This window comes from Meles meles, chromosome 16, assembly GCF_922984935.1.
Source record: "Meles meles chromosome 16, mMelMel3.1 paternal haplotype, whole genome shotgun sequence".
Lineage (NCBI taxonomy): Eukaryota > Metazoa > Chordata > Mammalia > Carnivora > Mustelidae > Meles > Meles meles.
Window position 1 is genome coordinate 60,473,631 of NC_060081.1, and position 14,794 is coordinate 60,488,424.

Below are 14,794 nucleotides of genomic sequence, written 5' to 3' on the forward strand. Positions count from 1 at the left end.
AAGAGAGGAGAGGAGGAAGCAGGCTCCCTGCTGAGCAGAGAAGCCCGATGTGGGGCTCGATCCCAGGACCCGGGGATCATGACCTGAGCTGAAGGCAGAGGCTTTAACCCACTGAGCAACCCAGTCGCCCCACCAGGATCCTTCTTAACACGGGCACGTCCTCCTAGCCACCCACTGTGCAACTGGTGCCTTCTCCACCCCGACTATAGTCCCCAGCTTTCACAGATGGAGGGCAGTGCTGGGAGGGGAAGGGACTGTTTCAGGAGCAAGTGATGTCACAGGTCTCTTTGTGAGAGTGGAAAAGGGTCCTTGGGCAGCGCAGCCCAAAGTCTGGGCAGGTGTGATGACTATGCTTGCAAGAACATCGCGGCGCAACAGCTCCCAGAGGGGTAGAAGTTGTCGAGGTAAAGTCCGCTTTCTTCAGGTGCTCTCTGGGGTGCTGGCTTGGGCTGGAGGTCTTTGTGGGGTTGTGCTCTCCACCAGCAGGAGGAGACCAAACTTGTCTTTCTGCAGTGGCTTCTAAGCCTTGAAGGGAATGTGTGTGCGGTGGTGTTCATCGGTGAGCTTGTATTTTTACTACTTGTGAGACTGGGTGCTGGGAAGGTTGGGTTCTGGAGATTGAAACCTATAGGGTCTGCGCTCACTTACCAGATAGAACGTGACTTGCTGTGTGACGCTGAGCAAGCCCCTCAACCTCTCTGAGCCCCCGTTTCCTCAGCAGCACGCGGGGAGATGGTGAAAACATCTCCTGAGGGGATCAAATATAAGACGCAGGTGTAAGGACCTCGGACAGTGACTGGGCCACTGCAGATTCCTGAGCAGACACTGAACACTGGTAATTATGACCATTAGCCACTATCACCCACTTCGTACCCTGCGCCATTGTGGGGGCGGGTGGGGAGGTTGGTGACCTTCACTTGGGTAGGTGTTCTTTCAAAGAGATCTCCCCAAATGTCACCATATTGGGCTTTCAGGGGTGGCTGGGAAAAAAATTGATCAGGGATGGGTCCGGGGGTGTGAGGAAGAAGCCTGTAGTCACGACTTGTCCCAGCGTCTCTGTCTTCCGCTTGCCAAGTCAGTTCCTACAGACTCTTTTCTACTTGCTGCATCCTCAAGGCCTTCTTCCGGGGGAAGGCCCTGAAGGCCTATACCTCTTTCGGGGTAAAGTCAGCAGCTGGGTCGTATCTCCTAAATGTTAGCAGACATTTGCCTGGGTGCCTCTTCTGGGCTGGAGACAGGATTACAGGGACGGAAACCACATAGTCACTGCCTTCAGGGGCCTCAGGGTCTAAAGGGAAAAGCAGGAAAGCAAACAGGTCTATAAAACCATGCGATGGCAAGGGCCCGGAGCACGGCTAATCATGGGGTGTTGACCCAGCGAGGAAGCCGGTCAGGGAAGGCTTCTTGGAGGGAGTCCTGCTGGAACTGAGATCTGGAGGAGGAGGCGGAATTAGGGAGGGGGTAGGACGTTGCAGGCAGGGAGCAGCCTGTGCAGAAGGCTGAAGCTGAGAATGTGATGGGTTGGCATGAAGAGTGTGCTGGGGAGAGAGGGGAGTTCGGCAAGGCAGGGACCCCAGTGGTCACCAGTCAAAAGTAGCAGACAGTGAGACAGCGATACACGTGAGGCATGGAGGAGGTGGACAGCTGTGGGTCCTCATGCAGGGCACTGACCCCACCTGCCCCAGCCCCTGGCCTGCAGAGGGCATTGACGGGCTGGGATGGGGCAATGGCTGCATGGGAGCCCGCCAGGCCCTTTCCCACCTGTCTTCTGCAGACATAGCGGTCCTAGGGCAGGGAGCAGGGCAAGCAGCTATTGTTGGCCTGTTATGGGTGAGAGAAACTGAGGCCCAGGAGCCTAAGTGGTACAGTGAGTACAGAACCAGTGCTCAGAAGCAGGTAGCAAGTGCTGACCGATCTCCTGTTCTGAGGACGCGCTTATCGTCTCAGGTGGGGGCTCTGTGCTGCCAGGCTTCCTGGAGGAAGGCACTGTAAGCCCCCTCTGTGCCGAGGCCCTGGTGTAGGTCCTCATACCATTTCCCATGAAGCTGGGCTGAATGAACATTCTCCTCGTCTTTTTTTGCTTGTTGATAACAATTCTCTGGATGAAAAAAAGAAAAGTTTCAAGTATGAATGTCACACACAATGTCTGATGTCGCATCCAGAACTGGGTGTGGAGTAGGAGGGCAAAGAAAGAACAAACAACTCCGGCTTGGGTGGAGTCAGAAAGGTCACACCCAGGAGGGCTGGTGTCTTGTCCCAGCAGCCATCATGCCGCGTCCAGCCTCACTGCACCCTCCTGGGCAGCTCTGCCCTCTAGAAAGTGCCTCCTTATAATGCAAAATGCACATCCCCTTTCCTCTCCCCACTCAGGCCCGCTCAGGCTGTAGTGTGATGACTTGGAGCACGTGGATATGTGACAGTCTCCTAGGTATTGGAAGACAGTAGCCCTGCTTTTCCGAATTGCCTGTTTTTTCCAGAACACTATCCCAATCTGTCCAAGCCCTCCCTCATGTTGAACTAGGCGTGATTCGTGGTACACGTGTGTCACAGACCATCTGTGGCACATCTCTGACAGATAGCACTAATCAGTCACAGCATTCTTGATCAGTCGGTCCCAGCCTTCTTGGGCGGTGCTCCCCATGGCCGTGGTCCCGGTGGCAGCGCTCCCGGCGGCTGCGCCCAGCAAAGCAGGCACGTTCTCGCCACTTTGGCGTTCTCCTTCGAGTTTCCTCAGCACAAGGACTTACTCATCCCGGATCCTCCTGCCTGCCCAGTGTGTGGCTTCCCCGTGGGAAAATGGGCATTTGTCATCGTGGGGTAGATTTGAGCCTTCTGCCCATGCGGATTGCCGCCTTCTCGTCGGGCTCCAGCTGGGCAGTGCCCCTTGTCCAGAATTGCCAGCACGACCCACGGTGTCATCCTGAGTTCAGTGGGGGCTGCCCACCCCCATCCTGCCCTCCCCCCAAGCCCCACGTCCTGTACCTTTTCTGTCAGGGCAGCCTCGGACATGTCTGTGGTCAGCAGGAGGTGCCAAGGCATTTTCCCACATGTGCTGCTTTCTTATATAATGGTCTATCTCTGAGGACCAGGCCCTCTCTCCTCTTCTGTCCCTGTCCCCGGGCCTGGCACCAAGGCAGGCGGCGTTGCCAGTGCTGACCTGACCTGAACCCAAGGTTTTCCCCATTCAGTTCCATCCTGTTTTTTTCATCCCATCTCTCAGCTGCCTGGGCTTCTTGGCTCCTGATCCTGTCATCCCATATACCACCTGTCACTCTAGGCACAGTGAATGAGCCCGTTAGCACCTTCTTTCTATTCTGGGATCCTCTCAGTCATTCAGAATGATGAAAGAGGCCAGTAATTCGGGTGCATGGGGCCTGGCAGTGTGTCTGCCTCTGAACACAGGGGCCTGTAACAGCTTATAAAAAGCCAGGCTTTTGTGACCAATCCCCGGGGTTTGATTTGACGTCAGCCCTCCAGAAGCAAGGGTGGGGTTTTTTTTTGTTGTTTTGTTTTGTTGACAGAGATCACAGGCAGAGAGGCAGGCTGAGAGGGGCGGGAGGCAGGCTCCCCGCTGAGCAGAGAACCCGATGCGGGGTCTGATTCCAGGACCCCGGGACCATGACCCGAGCCGAAGGCAGGGGCCTCAACCCACTGAGCCACCCAGGCACCTCAGCAAGGGTGGTTTTTTAAGGCTTTTTCTAAGTCATATTTCCCAGACTGGGCCCCTGAGACCTTGGAAAAGCAGAAGTGAAGTCCACATGCTAGAGCCAGTATTTGAAAAACCAAATCTTGGATTCTCCATAAGCCCTGCCCCCCCCACAACTCCACCAGGCCAGACAAGGGGCTCTACACATCAGCTTTTTACACGGCCTGAAGCCACAGCATCCCGAAACCCTGGATATCATCTAGTGGTTATAACTCTGACATACAATGAGAAGTTGTGATTTAGTAACGACAGCTTGAAAGCTGGCATCTCTTTAAAGCTCCGACTCCCAGGAGTGGTGGTAATAGGTGTCCTGGGGGGTAGGGCAGGGGCCCCTGAGCAGAGCTGCTGGCAAAGCCCACTCTGCCGGCAGGTCTCGGAGGATAAATAAGATAACAAGACAGTGTTTGTGGCAGATTCCAACACAATGGAAAGGGGGGAGGCGCTTGGCTGGCCCAGTTGGTAAAGCGTGATCATGAATTTGTTAAGTTCAAGCCCCACATTGAGTACAGAGCTTACTTAAAAATAAAATCTTAAAGAAAAAAAGAGAGAATGGGGGAGGAGTGAATGTTGCCTGACAGGTGGCTTACTGGACACTGTTACAGTCATGGTAGAAAGGGATTTCGAGAACAGCATGCTATTTGGGGTCTCCTGGTTAGGGGCTGGAGGAGGTAGGGCTGCCTCCCTAAAAGCCTGGATCTGGTGATCTCCAGGCCTGGAACCTGAGGGCGTCTTCCTTTCTCAGTCTGGGAGAAAGAGGGGACATGCCCACACTCAGAGCCCCAGGCAGCAGTCCCTGCTCTGCCACTGGGTCCTCAGAAAGCACATGTGCCCTTCTGATCCTCGATTTCCTCCTTTGTACTGTGAGGAGGTTGAAGTCATGTGGTGGGTTTCAGGGTACCGTGTTGAATTCCATGTGGAGAAAAAAAGGAAAGTGGGAGTCAAAGAAGCCTTCTTCAGGATCCCCTGGGCGCCCTCAGAACCTGGCTTGAAAATTACCGGCAATATTATCTCCTAGAACCCTGGGATTTGGAGCCATCACCCCTTCAACCAGCCATGTGACCTGGGAGAGGTAGCCTCACCTCTCTGGGCTTTACTTTGAAGCTGTAGTGAGAGCCAAGCTAGGGAAACCCTGGGCGACTGGGGAACCCATGGCAAGGGTTCTGGTGTTTCTGGTGAGAGGGCTAGAGTGTCTGGGACCACACACCTGGAGGAGAAGGCCTGAGGAAGGGCAGTGGGCAGTAGTGGTCACAGATGGGGGTAGGGGCCACCTTTTCCGTCCATGTGCTATGGCCCTGGTCCAGGGGGCACCAGGCTTCTGCCCCCATGGCCAGCAGAGCCAGAGGTTGCCACCTTCTAACTTACTCAGGAAATCGTCAAACCCTGCTTGAGGACCCCAGGAGCGGAAGCTTGTCTAGGTCCTGCCTGGGGAACTGGCCTGGCCAAGATCGCAGCCAAGCCCTGCCGGGTGGCACCAAACTCCAGCCATGGGTCATGTGGTGTAGCAGTAGCTACAAGCACTGACCCTGGAATCAGGCTGAGCTCAGATCCAGGCTTTTCCACCTACTGGCTGTGCGACCTTGGGTCACTCCCTTCTCTCTGAGCTTCCCTTTCTTCCTCTTTGAAACAGGAATGGTAGGCCCAGTAGAGAGGTAGTGACCCGAAAAAGGAGCTCGGCCAGCTCATGGCCACCTTCAGCCAGGGGAGACGCCCTGGAGCTTGTGAAGTCTCCCCACCCACAGCTTCCTGTCCTGGAGACCCAGCTGACCTGCACTCTGGGTCCGTCTGGCCGGCGTTGCTTAACCCTTCCTCTAGCCCCTCTGGCCTGAGCGTGTCGGGACAGAACCCTCGCACAGCACAGTGCTTCTAAGGAGCAGAAGCAGCTGTCTCCGGCATGGGGGTTGGGGGTGTAACCAAGCAGGTCCCACTCAGGCAGCTGCTCCAGGCCCATGAAGGGGGGTTGGCCATCAGCACTCCGGACCCTGTTGTAGGTGCCAAGAACCTGAAACCAGACCCGGCCTGCAGACCAGGAGGGGCTTTCTTCGCTTCCACCCAGCCAGACCTAAGACACAACCAGAAGTACCTCCTGGCTGCCTTAATTTCAAGGTTCCCAAGGTTGTCCTGCCTTTCCACGGGGGAAGCGCTTACAGACAACCTTCCTGGGAGCGGGGGTAGAGGGGGCTAGAACTCCAGAAAAAGCCAGGAGGTCTGAGGACCGCTGCTCCAGCAGTCACAGATCTGCACAGTGTTCTTTTAAAACTAGCTGAACTCATTCTGTTTAAAAATGTGGGGGTTTGGGGACGCCTGGGTGGCTCAGTCAGTTAAGCCACTGCCTTCAGTTCAGGTCATGATCCCAGAGTCCTGGGATCAGGTCCCGCATTGGGCCCCTTGCTTGGCAGGGAGCCTGCTTCTCTTTCTGCGTCTGCCTGCCACTCTGCCTGCTTGTGTGCACACGCACTCTCTCTCTCTCTCTCTCTGACAAATAATAAATAAATAAAATCAATCTTAAAAAAAAGGCAGGATGTATGACATCCTTGCTTTAAAAAAAAAAATATATATATATACACACACACATATATATATGTATGTATATATGGGGGTTTTACTATTTTTTTTAAGTCCAGATTTCTGACTTCTGTCACCCAGGTCTCCACGTGGCAGTTGTGGACCAGAGAGGTTATATAAAGTTTCCTATAGACATTTGAACTTGTGACGCCCATTCAAGGTCAGTCTGCTTAGTTTACAGCTGGGAAACTAAGGCTCAGGAAGGATCAGGCCCTGTACAAGATACTCTGCCCACCGTGTCCGGTGTTGAGTTTAGAACCTGGCACCTTGGCCTCACAGAGCACAGCTTTTCCACGCTGCCACTCCTCAAGGTGAAAAGCCTGCTCCCTCATCTGTAAAACCTCAGTGACAATTATCTCCCCTCCCAGGCCTGTGTCTGGAATAAAGTAGCACCTGGCCAGGACTCATTCAGTAATGATTCTTTTAAATCTGAACTTGTAATACGCCTTGCCTAGAAAATGTTACTGGAAGCACTGCTTGCTTTTCTCTCTCTGCCAACTTTTAGGAGTGGTTATTCTCAAACAATTTCTGATACCCGTTCCTTTGGGTTTATTGAGATCTCATTCCCATAGCCTTGTTGCCCGACCTCAGGCAGTATTGCTCAAGACTTAACCTCCCACCAGACTGTGTTCCTGTAGTGTGCGTGCACGTGTGTGTGTGTGTGTGTGTGTGTGTCTGTGTGTGTGTGTGTGTGTTTTGGGAATGACCTAAAAAGAGCTCAAAGCCCTGGGGCATTGGATTCCAACTCAGACTCAGGAGTAGATCATTCTGCTTAAGCCTCAGCTTACCCAACCGTCAAATAAGAGGTTGTTCATTTATTCAGTAAATACTTACAAAACCCAGCCATGCATTGGCCTGGTGCTGGGAGAGCATCGTAATTATGTAAGACATTTAGGTCTCCACGCTCAGGAACCTGTATTAGATATTCAGGATCCCTTTAGGGTAGGAGGGAGAAGACAAGTATAAACCAGTAAGTTGATGAAACTTAATGAATGAAACAATCAGGGTCTTCAAAGAGTAACAGCTTTAGACAGGGTGGTCAGAGAGGTCCTCTTGAGGACCTAACTCCTGAGCAGAGACAGATCAGGATGGGAAGGAGCAGACATGCAGAGGTGAGGGTGGGGGTCATTTCACAGGTTCAGCGGCCCTGAGGTGGGCACATGCTCAGAATGTTTGAGAACAGCAAAGAGGCTAGTGCAGCTGGAACAGAATGAGCAAGGGGAAGGCATAGGAACCAAGTGTGGAAATGGGGGGGGGGGCGGTTAAAAGAGGGGCCAGTTCTTACTGTAGGCCAAAGTAAGTGTGCTTTTTATTCTTCACAGAGTGGGGAGCCTTTGAAGGCTCTAGAAAGGGAAGGAAGTAGTCCATGTTTTTTTTTAAATTTTTTATTTATTTGGCACAGAGATTACAAGCAGGCAGAGAGGCAGGCAGAGAGAGAGGGGGAAGCGGGCTCCCCACCGAACAGAGAGCCCTATGCGGGGCTTGATCCCAGGACGCCCGTATCATGACCTGAGCCAAAGGCAGGGGCTTTAATCCACTGAGCCACCCAGGCACCCCTCCATTTTGTATTTTAAAACAAACTCTTCAAGCTGCTGTTGGGAGAGTGTTTGTGGGTGGGTGGGTTGGGCCACTGAGAAAGCAGAAAGGCCAGAGGCCAGCAAGTGGCAGCCTAGACCAGGCTGGTGGGGAGAGAGAGAAGCCAGTCTCTATAAAATGTGTTTTGGGTGGGGGGGTGTGGTGCATTCCCAGGCTTCTGGAGTGTGTAACAGAGTGCATGAGGTCACCGCTCTCTGAGAAGAAGGCCATTGTGGGGGAAGAAAGGATTCAGATTAATTCTGGACACTCTCAGCCTGGAGATGGCCTTGGGACTTCACATGGAGCTACCCGGTTCACTGGGCTGTTAAGATAGGAGGTGATCCGTGCTCCCGGCAGCTGGCAGGTAGCCCCTCTCCTGCAAGTCAGTTGGGAGGGACTTCATGAGGGATTCTGAGGGCAGGAGGAAGATGCCTCTGTTCTTGTGGTCCACACAGCCCTCAGGCCTCCTTGCCTTGGTCCCTGTCTTCCGTTCACCAGTGGTGTTTCCTTTGTCCTACTTGGCCAAGCCATGTCCTGTCCTCCTCCTTTGCTCACAGAGGATCCGTTCACATTAAAACCCCTCCTTTTCTTGCTACTGGGTGACTGGGGACCCGGAAGGTCTCCCAGAAGATGATCACTTTCTCTTTGATCCAGAAACCACGGTAACAGCAGTTCCTGTGGCCCAGCCCATGAATCTAATTTTAGTATATGTGCTGCCGAAGCGAACACCCAGCCCGTGATGCTAAAGCTTCCTGTCTGTCATCTCTTTGGCTCCTCCTCAGGGCATATTGGGTATCACACCGCATTTTCTGGGTGAAATGATTGATGTGCCCAAGGCTGCTGCCTCCACATGACCCTCACCCAGTTAGTGCATTGGGGGGGGGGGGCATAGGGTAGTAGCCAACCTTCAGGCAGCCCAGATTTAAGCCCCAGCCCCAACACTGCCTCGCTGGGAGGCGAGCTGGGGCATTGTTCCACCCCCTGGAGCCTCATCTGTAAAATGGGGCAGTGACGGACCAATTTCAAATGCACCCATTTTGATGATTCAGTTGGCTGGAGTGCAGTGCATTCTTACCTGCATTAGTTACATTCATGACGGCTGACAAACAACTAGGGAATGAGGACTGAACCATGGCTCCTGGGGGAAATCGAGGCCCTGCAGGACTCTGGTCTCATTTCCACCAATCAGTCAGTACATAACCTTGTTTTCTGCGTCTTTCTGTTTAAAAATAATACACTGATGATTTATTAATGCTCAGCTGGCCAATAGTGCTATAATTCGTCCTGAACAACGTCTGTCGGATACAGAGTTTCTCCACAGGCACGTCCCAGCCTTCTTGTACTCAGCAGTGCTGGATGGCACTTCAGTGCTATGGAGAAATCACCAGCAGAAAGAACAAAATGTGAGAAAACATAGCCCTGAGTAGGCCAGGAAAATCCTACTTGTTCACAGGATGAGAGCTGAAACAAGAAGGCTGGGCATCCCCTTGTTCAGGCTCAGCTAGGGAAGTGTGCCCTGGGTGTCTGGCAGTGTCCACAAAACCCCCGCGAGTGTTGGCTTTGGGGTTACAAACCTGTTATCAAGTAGGTGAATTCACAGGTACGGTCACAGGTACTGACCGCAGATGAAGTGCTGGCTCGGGCCTGGCCCAGTCGGTGCTTGACGAGGGCCGCTGTTCGCACTGGAACATCACAAGCAGGACTGCATCCGGGTTTCCGGACAGGACTCCAAGGGGATGGCCGGGGCTCCCTGAGCTCTGTTGCTTTGTCTTCCCCAGTGTGCTGCCTCTGTGACCTCTTGGCTTCTACGGACTTGGGCGTCCGAGGCAGGTGTCGATTCTGGAGGCCCTACAGGCCTCCACTGAAGGGTTTGTTCCAAGTCCATGGGGTGGGTTGTGGCACCACTGAAAGGTTTCAAACTAAGCCGTGACATGGTTAGATTTCTCAAATGGCTGGCCAAGGTGGAGGAGAGACCGGAAAGATGGGACAGGAGGTTGGGGGCCAGGGAGGAGCAGGCCGGGTGGTCTAGGGGAGGCTGGTTCTAGGTCAAGGGGACCAGGAGTGGATGGGAGAGGCAGTTAGGAAGCACCTGGTTGTGGGGAGTGGTAGAGGACTCCCAGGACAACGCCGGGGTGTAAGATGTGCTGCCAGGCGCTCTCGCTGGAGTTTGACATGAAAGTTTGACGCCGCCAGCTCTGAAGGCACCGGGAGGGAGGTGGCTTCCAGACTGACCCAGTGGGAAGGTGGGGTGATGTGAACTGTTGGCAGGAATGTGGCTCTGAGCGGTCAGTCTGTCCCTGATCCTGACCTAGCTGTTCGGAATTCCCTCCCAGCCTCCCCTGTTGCAAGGGAGGAAACGGGAGAAGGGAGGCCTTTGAGGCTGGTAGATGGAAGCCTGGAGCTGGTTTTCCCGCAGCACCCAAATGTGCATGTAGTTGTGTCGTTTGACAGGCTGCTCACTGGTGAGAGAGGGAAGGGGGGCTTACAGACCCTCAGCCCTTCCTGGGACAAGAAACCTGGCAGGGCGGGCAGAGGGAGGAGGCAGCTCTGGCTCCGTGGTCAGCTCTGTCTGTTCACGTGGGGCTGATGGGGGCCCCACAGCCTCTTCTGTCAAGCCTGCTGCCGTGGCTCCCACACTGTCTGGGGCCCCCTGCATCCGTGCCTCTTCAGGAATCTAGGGCTCTGCTGCAGCTCCCCTGGCAAGCTTGGGCGTCTGGTTGCTGGCAGCAGGAGGGCAGCGCTGGGCTCCAAGGCCCTCGCAGGGGCCTACCTGCCTGGGGTTGTTGTGTCTCTATCTCTTGGGAGACGGAGTCAACAGCCATTCTACTGAGTGCCGAAAGCTCTGGTCATCTTGTTACGTGTTGATGTTTTTTAAAAAAATGAAATAAATTCGTTCTGACCTGATAGAGTTCACTGGATAAGATCTTGAAGCAGAGGCAGAAATGAGACAAAGGGAGCTTCTACTTAGAAGAAGCAAGGACTTGTGTGCTGTGGGGCAGGGAGGCTGGGCTGGATGTCTGGGGCCGGGGGCAGACTGCATGGAGGAGGCCTTGCACAACCGGCTCCTGTCTGAGCCTGGGCTTGCTGGACTGGCGGAGCCGAGATGGCAGCAGGGAAGCATGCAGCCCCCCGGGGCGGTGGCTCAGTCTGTGCACTGCTGTGGCTCAGCTGGAGGCGTGTTCTCTCTCCAGCTTCCTGGGCAAATCCGAAAGTTTTCCAGAGTGAACAGACAAACAAGCTGGACCCACATGCTATGTTATTATAAATCATGGCCCGTAGAATGTCTCCCCCGGGCAGGGAGGGCCGTGGTCCCATCCTGGAGGACGCAGTGCTGGCCAGGTCCAACATGCTGGGTCTCTGGGCCACTTGCCCCCGCTCTAAAATTTAACTGGCATATGATGATTGTGCACCCTCTGGGCTGGACCCTGGGCTGGTGACACCCATGGGACACACGCTCAGTCAGGGGCACAACCACAACCCTGAGTGCTCCAGCTGACCTACAGAGAAAGGAGAGGAACACTGCCTGGGCCAGCAAGAGCTTGGGGCGGAGGGACTGGCCGAAGGACCTGCAAAGGGATCCGGACAGGCCAAGTGCATGTGCAAAGGCTCGGGTGCATGCAGAGTGTGGTGTGTCTGGGAAAGTGCACATTTGCTTCTCTGAAGGCGGGAGGACAGGAGATGAAGCCACAGAGATGGTGGTCAGTCGGGACGAGGCTTTGGAAAGGGCTCCCAATTGGGAAGGAGACAAAAAGCTTATATACTCCAGTGTTGGGAGTCTTCACCAAAGCTAAATCATCTTGACTTGGGACAACTAAAGGGTTTTTATAGCAGGGCCGAGGTTCATTTTCTCATTCAACAGATATTATTGAGAGCTTTCTGGAAAGCTTGAGGTAGTCCCCTGGGCCTGGGATATGACCTGCTGTGCCAAGACAGACAGAGTTCCCCCAACAGCCCCAAGCCTATAGCCATCAACAAGTAAATGCCTAAGTGAGCAGATGGCAAATGTGACAGGTGCCGTGATTGGGATGCTGGCTGCTCTGTGAGTAGAGGGCAGTCAGAGGAGACCTCTCTGAAGAAGGCACATTGGAAGCGGGAGGAGTGGGGACTTCCCAGGTAGAAGGAGCAGCGTGTGTAATAGCCCCACGGCGGGAAGATGGGCAGCGGGGGCAGGGGACACAGAATGGCCGGAGTGTCACGTGGGAAGGGCAGTCGTGGGCCTGTTTTTCATCCTCTTGCCCTGCAGAAAGACAGTGCTCAGAGCTGAGGGACACCTGCCACCCAGGAACCCCCCAAGGCACCGAAATCCTCCCTGTTAGTCACATCACTTATCTGACTGTGACCTGTGCCCCAGGAGACATAGAAAATCCAGGAGAAGTTCATCTTTCCTCTTCTCGTATCTGACCATGTGGCCTGGCCCCCTGCTAGTTCACTTTTCCTCTGAGGGTCAGCAGGACTTCGGACCTAGACAACCCTGAGCGAGAGGCTAGAGGGTCAGTCCTCTGTCCAAGCTCCTGACTGTGGCCACCCCACCAGTCCCTGGCAGGGATGCCTCTTCCACACACACATACAAATGACGACACCACGCCACAGATGGGGACAAGGACCCTGACAGGTCCCACAGCCTTGGCCAGGTTTAGAACTCAGTTCTTGCTCTGCTGGGCGCTGTTGGCCATTGGCTTCAACGAGCTGCTCTTAAGGTCCAGCTCTTTCAGGAAAACTTCCCTGGGGTTGGTCAGAGAACCAGCCCAGCCTGTCCAACAAGTGACCCAGGGGTGGCTCACCGCTGACCACCAACTCCAGGTCTAGCTCACTCTGTACCAGAAACTAGTAGGAGCCATGCCAGCCCGGGGTCTGAGCCTTACTCTTTATGATGTAGCCTGTATAATCCCTCCCTGTGGCCACCAAGTTAGTACAGGACAGAGCTGGGATCTGAACTCAGGCTTGTCTGGTTCCTTATTGCCTTCTGTCTTCTGGCTCCTTCCCACTAAAGAAATGACTCTCAAATGGTAGAATTTCAAGAAATGGAGAGAAGGGATTCAGAGCAGGAACCCCCTACCCTTCAATGAAAATGAATGGGAAAATGCTTTTGAGTTTGTCAGGGGCCGTGTGAATATGGTGTATTACATGGGTTAGAACCCCTCCCCGCCCACTGAACAGAGGAGGGTATTGGAGAGTCCAGAGTGGGCCAGGACTTCATGAGTAATTGCCAGGGCCTAGAAGGCAGGCCTCTGCCTTTATTTAGGCTTTTCTCCCTCCAGCAGTTGGATCTCAGCTTGGGCATGCCCCCGCAGGCAGGCTCCAGGGTCTAGCAGGATGCTGCGGGGCACAGTACTCAGCAGGGGCCCCAGACACCTGCAACCCGCTCCTAGCAGGGAGGGGACTAAAGCCAGAGGAGCAGAGTGAGGGAGGCTGTGCTGCTGAACAGATGGGGGTGCCACTTACTGTCAGCAGCTCTAGGTAAGCTATCTGACCTTTGTGAACCTCACATGCCCCACCTGTAAAGTGGGCACAATCCTATCTCCACCTCAGAGTCACTGTGAGGTTTAAATTACAAAACCATAAAGCTGCTGAGTACAGCTCAGTGAATGACCCAGCTTGGGGCCGTGAGCCCGTGCCTATGGCCAGCTGCACACAGGAGTCCCTCTTCCCGGAGCAGTCATGTCCCTTCTCCTGCAGGGCAGTAAATGGAAGGGTCATGCTCCTGCTGGCCACAGCCCCGCCTCCTGCCTGCCCTGCTGTCTGTCTCCTTCTGCCTATGGGCTACCCTTCTCAGGCTGGTAGGGAGAGACTCGGGGTGTGTCTGGAGGGATCCCTGAAGTTTTTGCAAGGCTTCAGGAGGACTGGGAAATTCTGAGCAGAGTGGGAACTCTGTTCACTGGGAGCTCAGAGCTCCCAGAACCCTTTGTCACCTCCAGACCCAGGCGTGAGGCCCAGCTCCTGGCTTACAGGCTCTTCCACTGCGGCCCCTATTACTGTTCAAGGACTCATTTCACAGTCCATTCTCTGCTGATTCTCCTAGTTTTCCTGGAGTCTGTACAGCACCTGACCTAATACGTGTCTGTCAGATGAACCGACAGATAGAAGGGCTCTTTAAATTAAATTTCTAATTTTTAGGTGGTTGCCATTTACATGGTTGTGAGAAATAATACAGAGGATCCTATCTGCTCTTTTCCCAGTTTCCCTCGGTGGTAAAGTCTTGCACAACTAACAGAACATCATAACCAGAGTTTGGACATAGACACCAGCCGGCTGGTCTTACTCAGATTCCACCATTTTCCCGTTACTCACTTCGGGTCCAGCGCTATGCGGGTTCGTGTGTCCGCCGCCTGTCCCACTTCTTAGCACACGGAGGGTCCTTGTCACCCTTTTATAGCCACACCCATCTCCCTCGAGCCTACACATCACCCTCTCCCCTTCATCTCCCTGTCAACCACTGACCTGTTTCCCATCTCTATCATCAGGCCATTTCAAGAATGCTTTATAAATAGAGCTGTATGGTAGATACCTTTTCGGGATTGCTTTTTTCTCTTGGCATAATTCACTTGCGATTCATCCAAGTTGGTGCCTGTACCAGTAGCTGGTTCCTTTTCATTGCTCAGTCGTATTCCACGTTCTGGATGTGCCACAGTTTGTTACAGCGGTCACTGAAGGGCATCCAGGGTGTTTCTAGTTTTGGGGCCAGGACAAGTAAAGCTACCATGAACACTCATGTTGGAGTTCTTTGTGAATATGTTCCCATTTCCATGATAAAAAATGCCCAAGAATGCGGTTGTTGGGTGGTGTGATGATTGCATATTTAGTTTTAAAGGAAACTGCCAAAGGGCCCCTGGCTGGCTGCCAGTAGAGCCTGTGACTCTTGATCTCCAGGTTATGCATTTGAGCCCCTAAGTAATACAGATTACTTAAAAATAAAATTAAAAAAAAAATAAACAAACTGCCAAACCATTTACC

At 53.7% G+C, this 14,794-nt stretch overlaps 1 protein-coding gene and 1 long non-coding RNA gene across 5 annotated transcripts in view; one reads left to right on the forward strand and one right to left on the reverse strand.

Annotated features, from left to right (window-relative positions):
- DLGAP4 (DLG associated protein 4) overlaps positions 1-14,794 on the forward strand; it is a 197,855-nt gene that overhangs the window by 146,458 nt on the left and 36,603 nt on the right. The gene's annotated exons all lie outside the window — the stretch shown is intronic.
- On the reverse strand, positions 7,831-10,445 carry LOC123926501. The gene is made up of 2 exons (XR_006815282.1): positions 9,418-10,445; positions 7,831-9,213 (listed from the first exon to the last, which is right to left on the reverse strand). It is a non-coding gene; the product is annotated as an uncharacterized LOC123926501 (long non-coding RNA).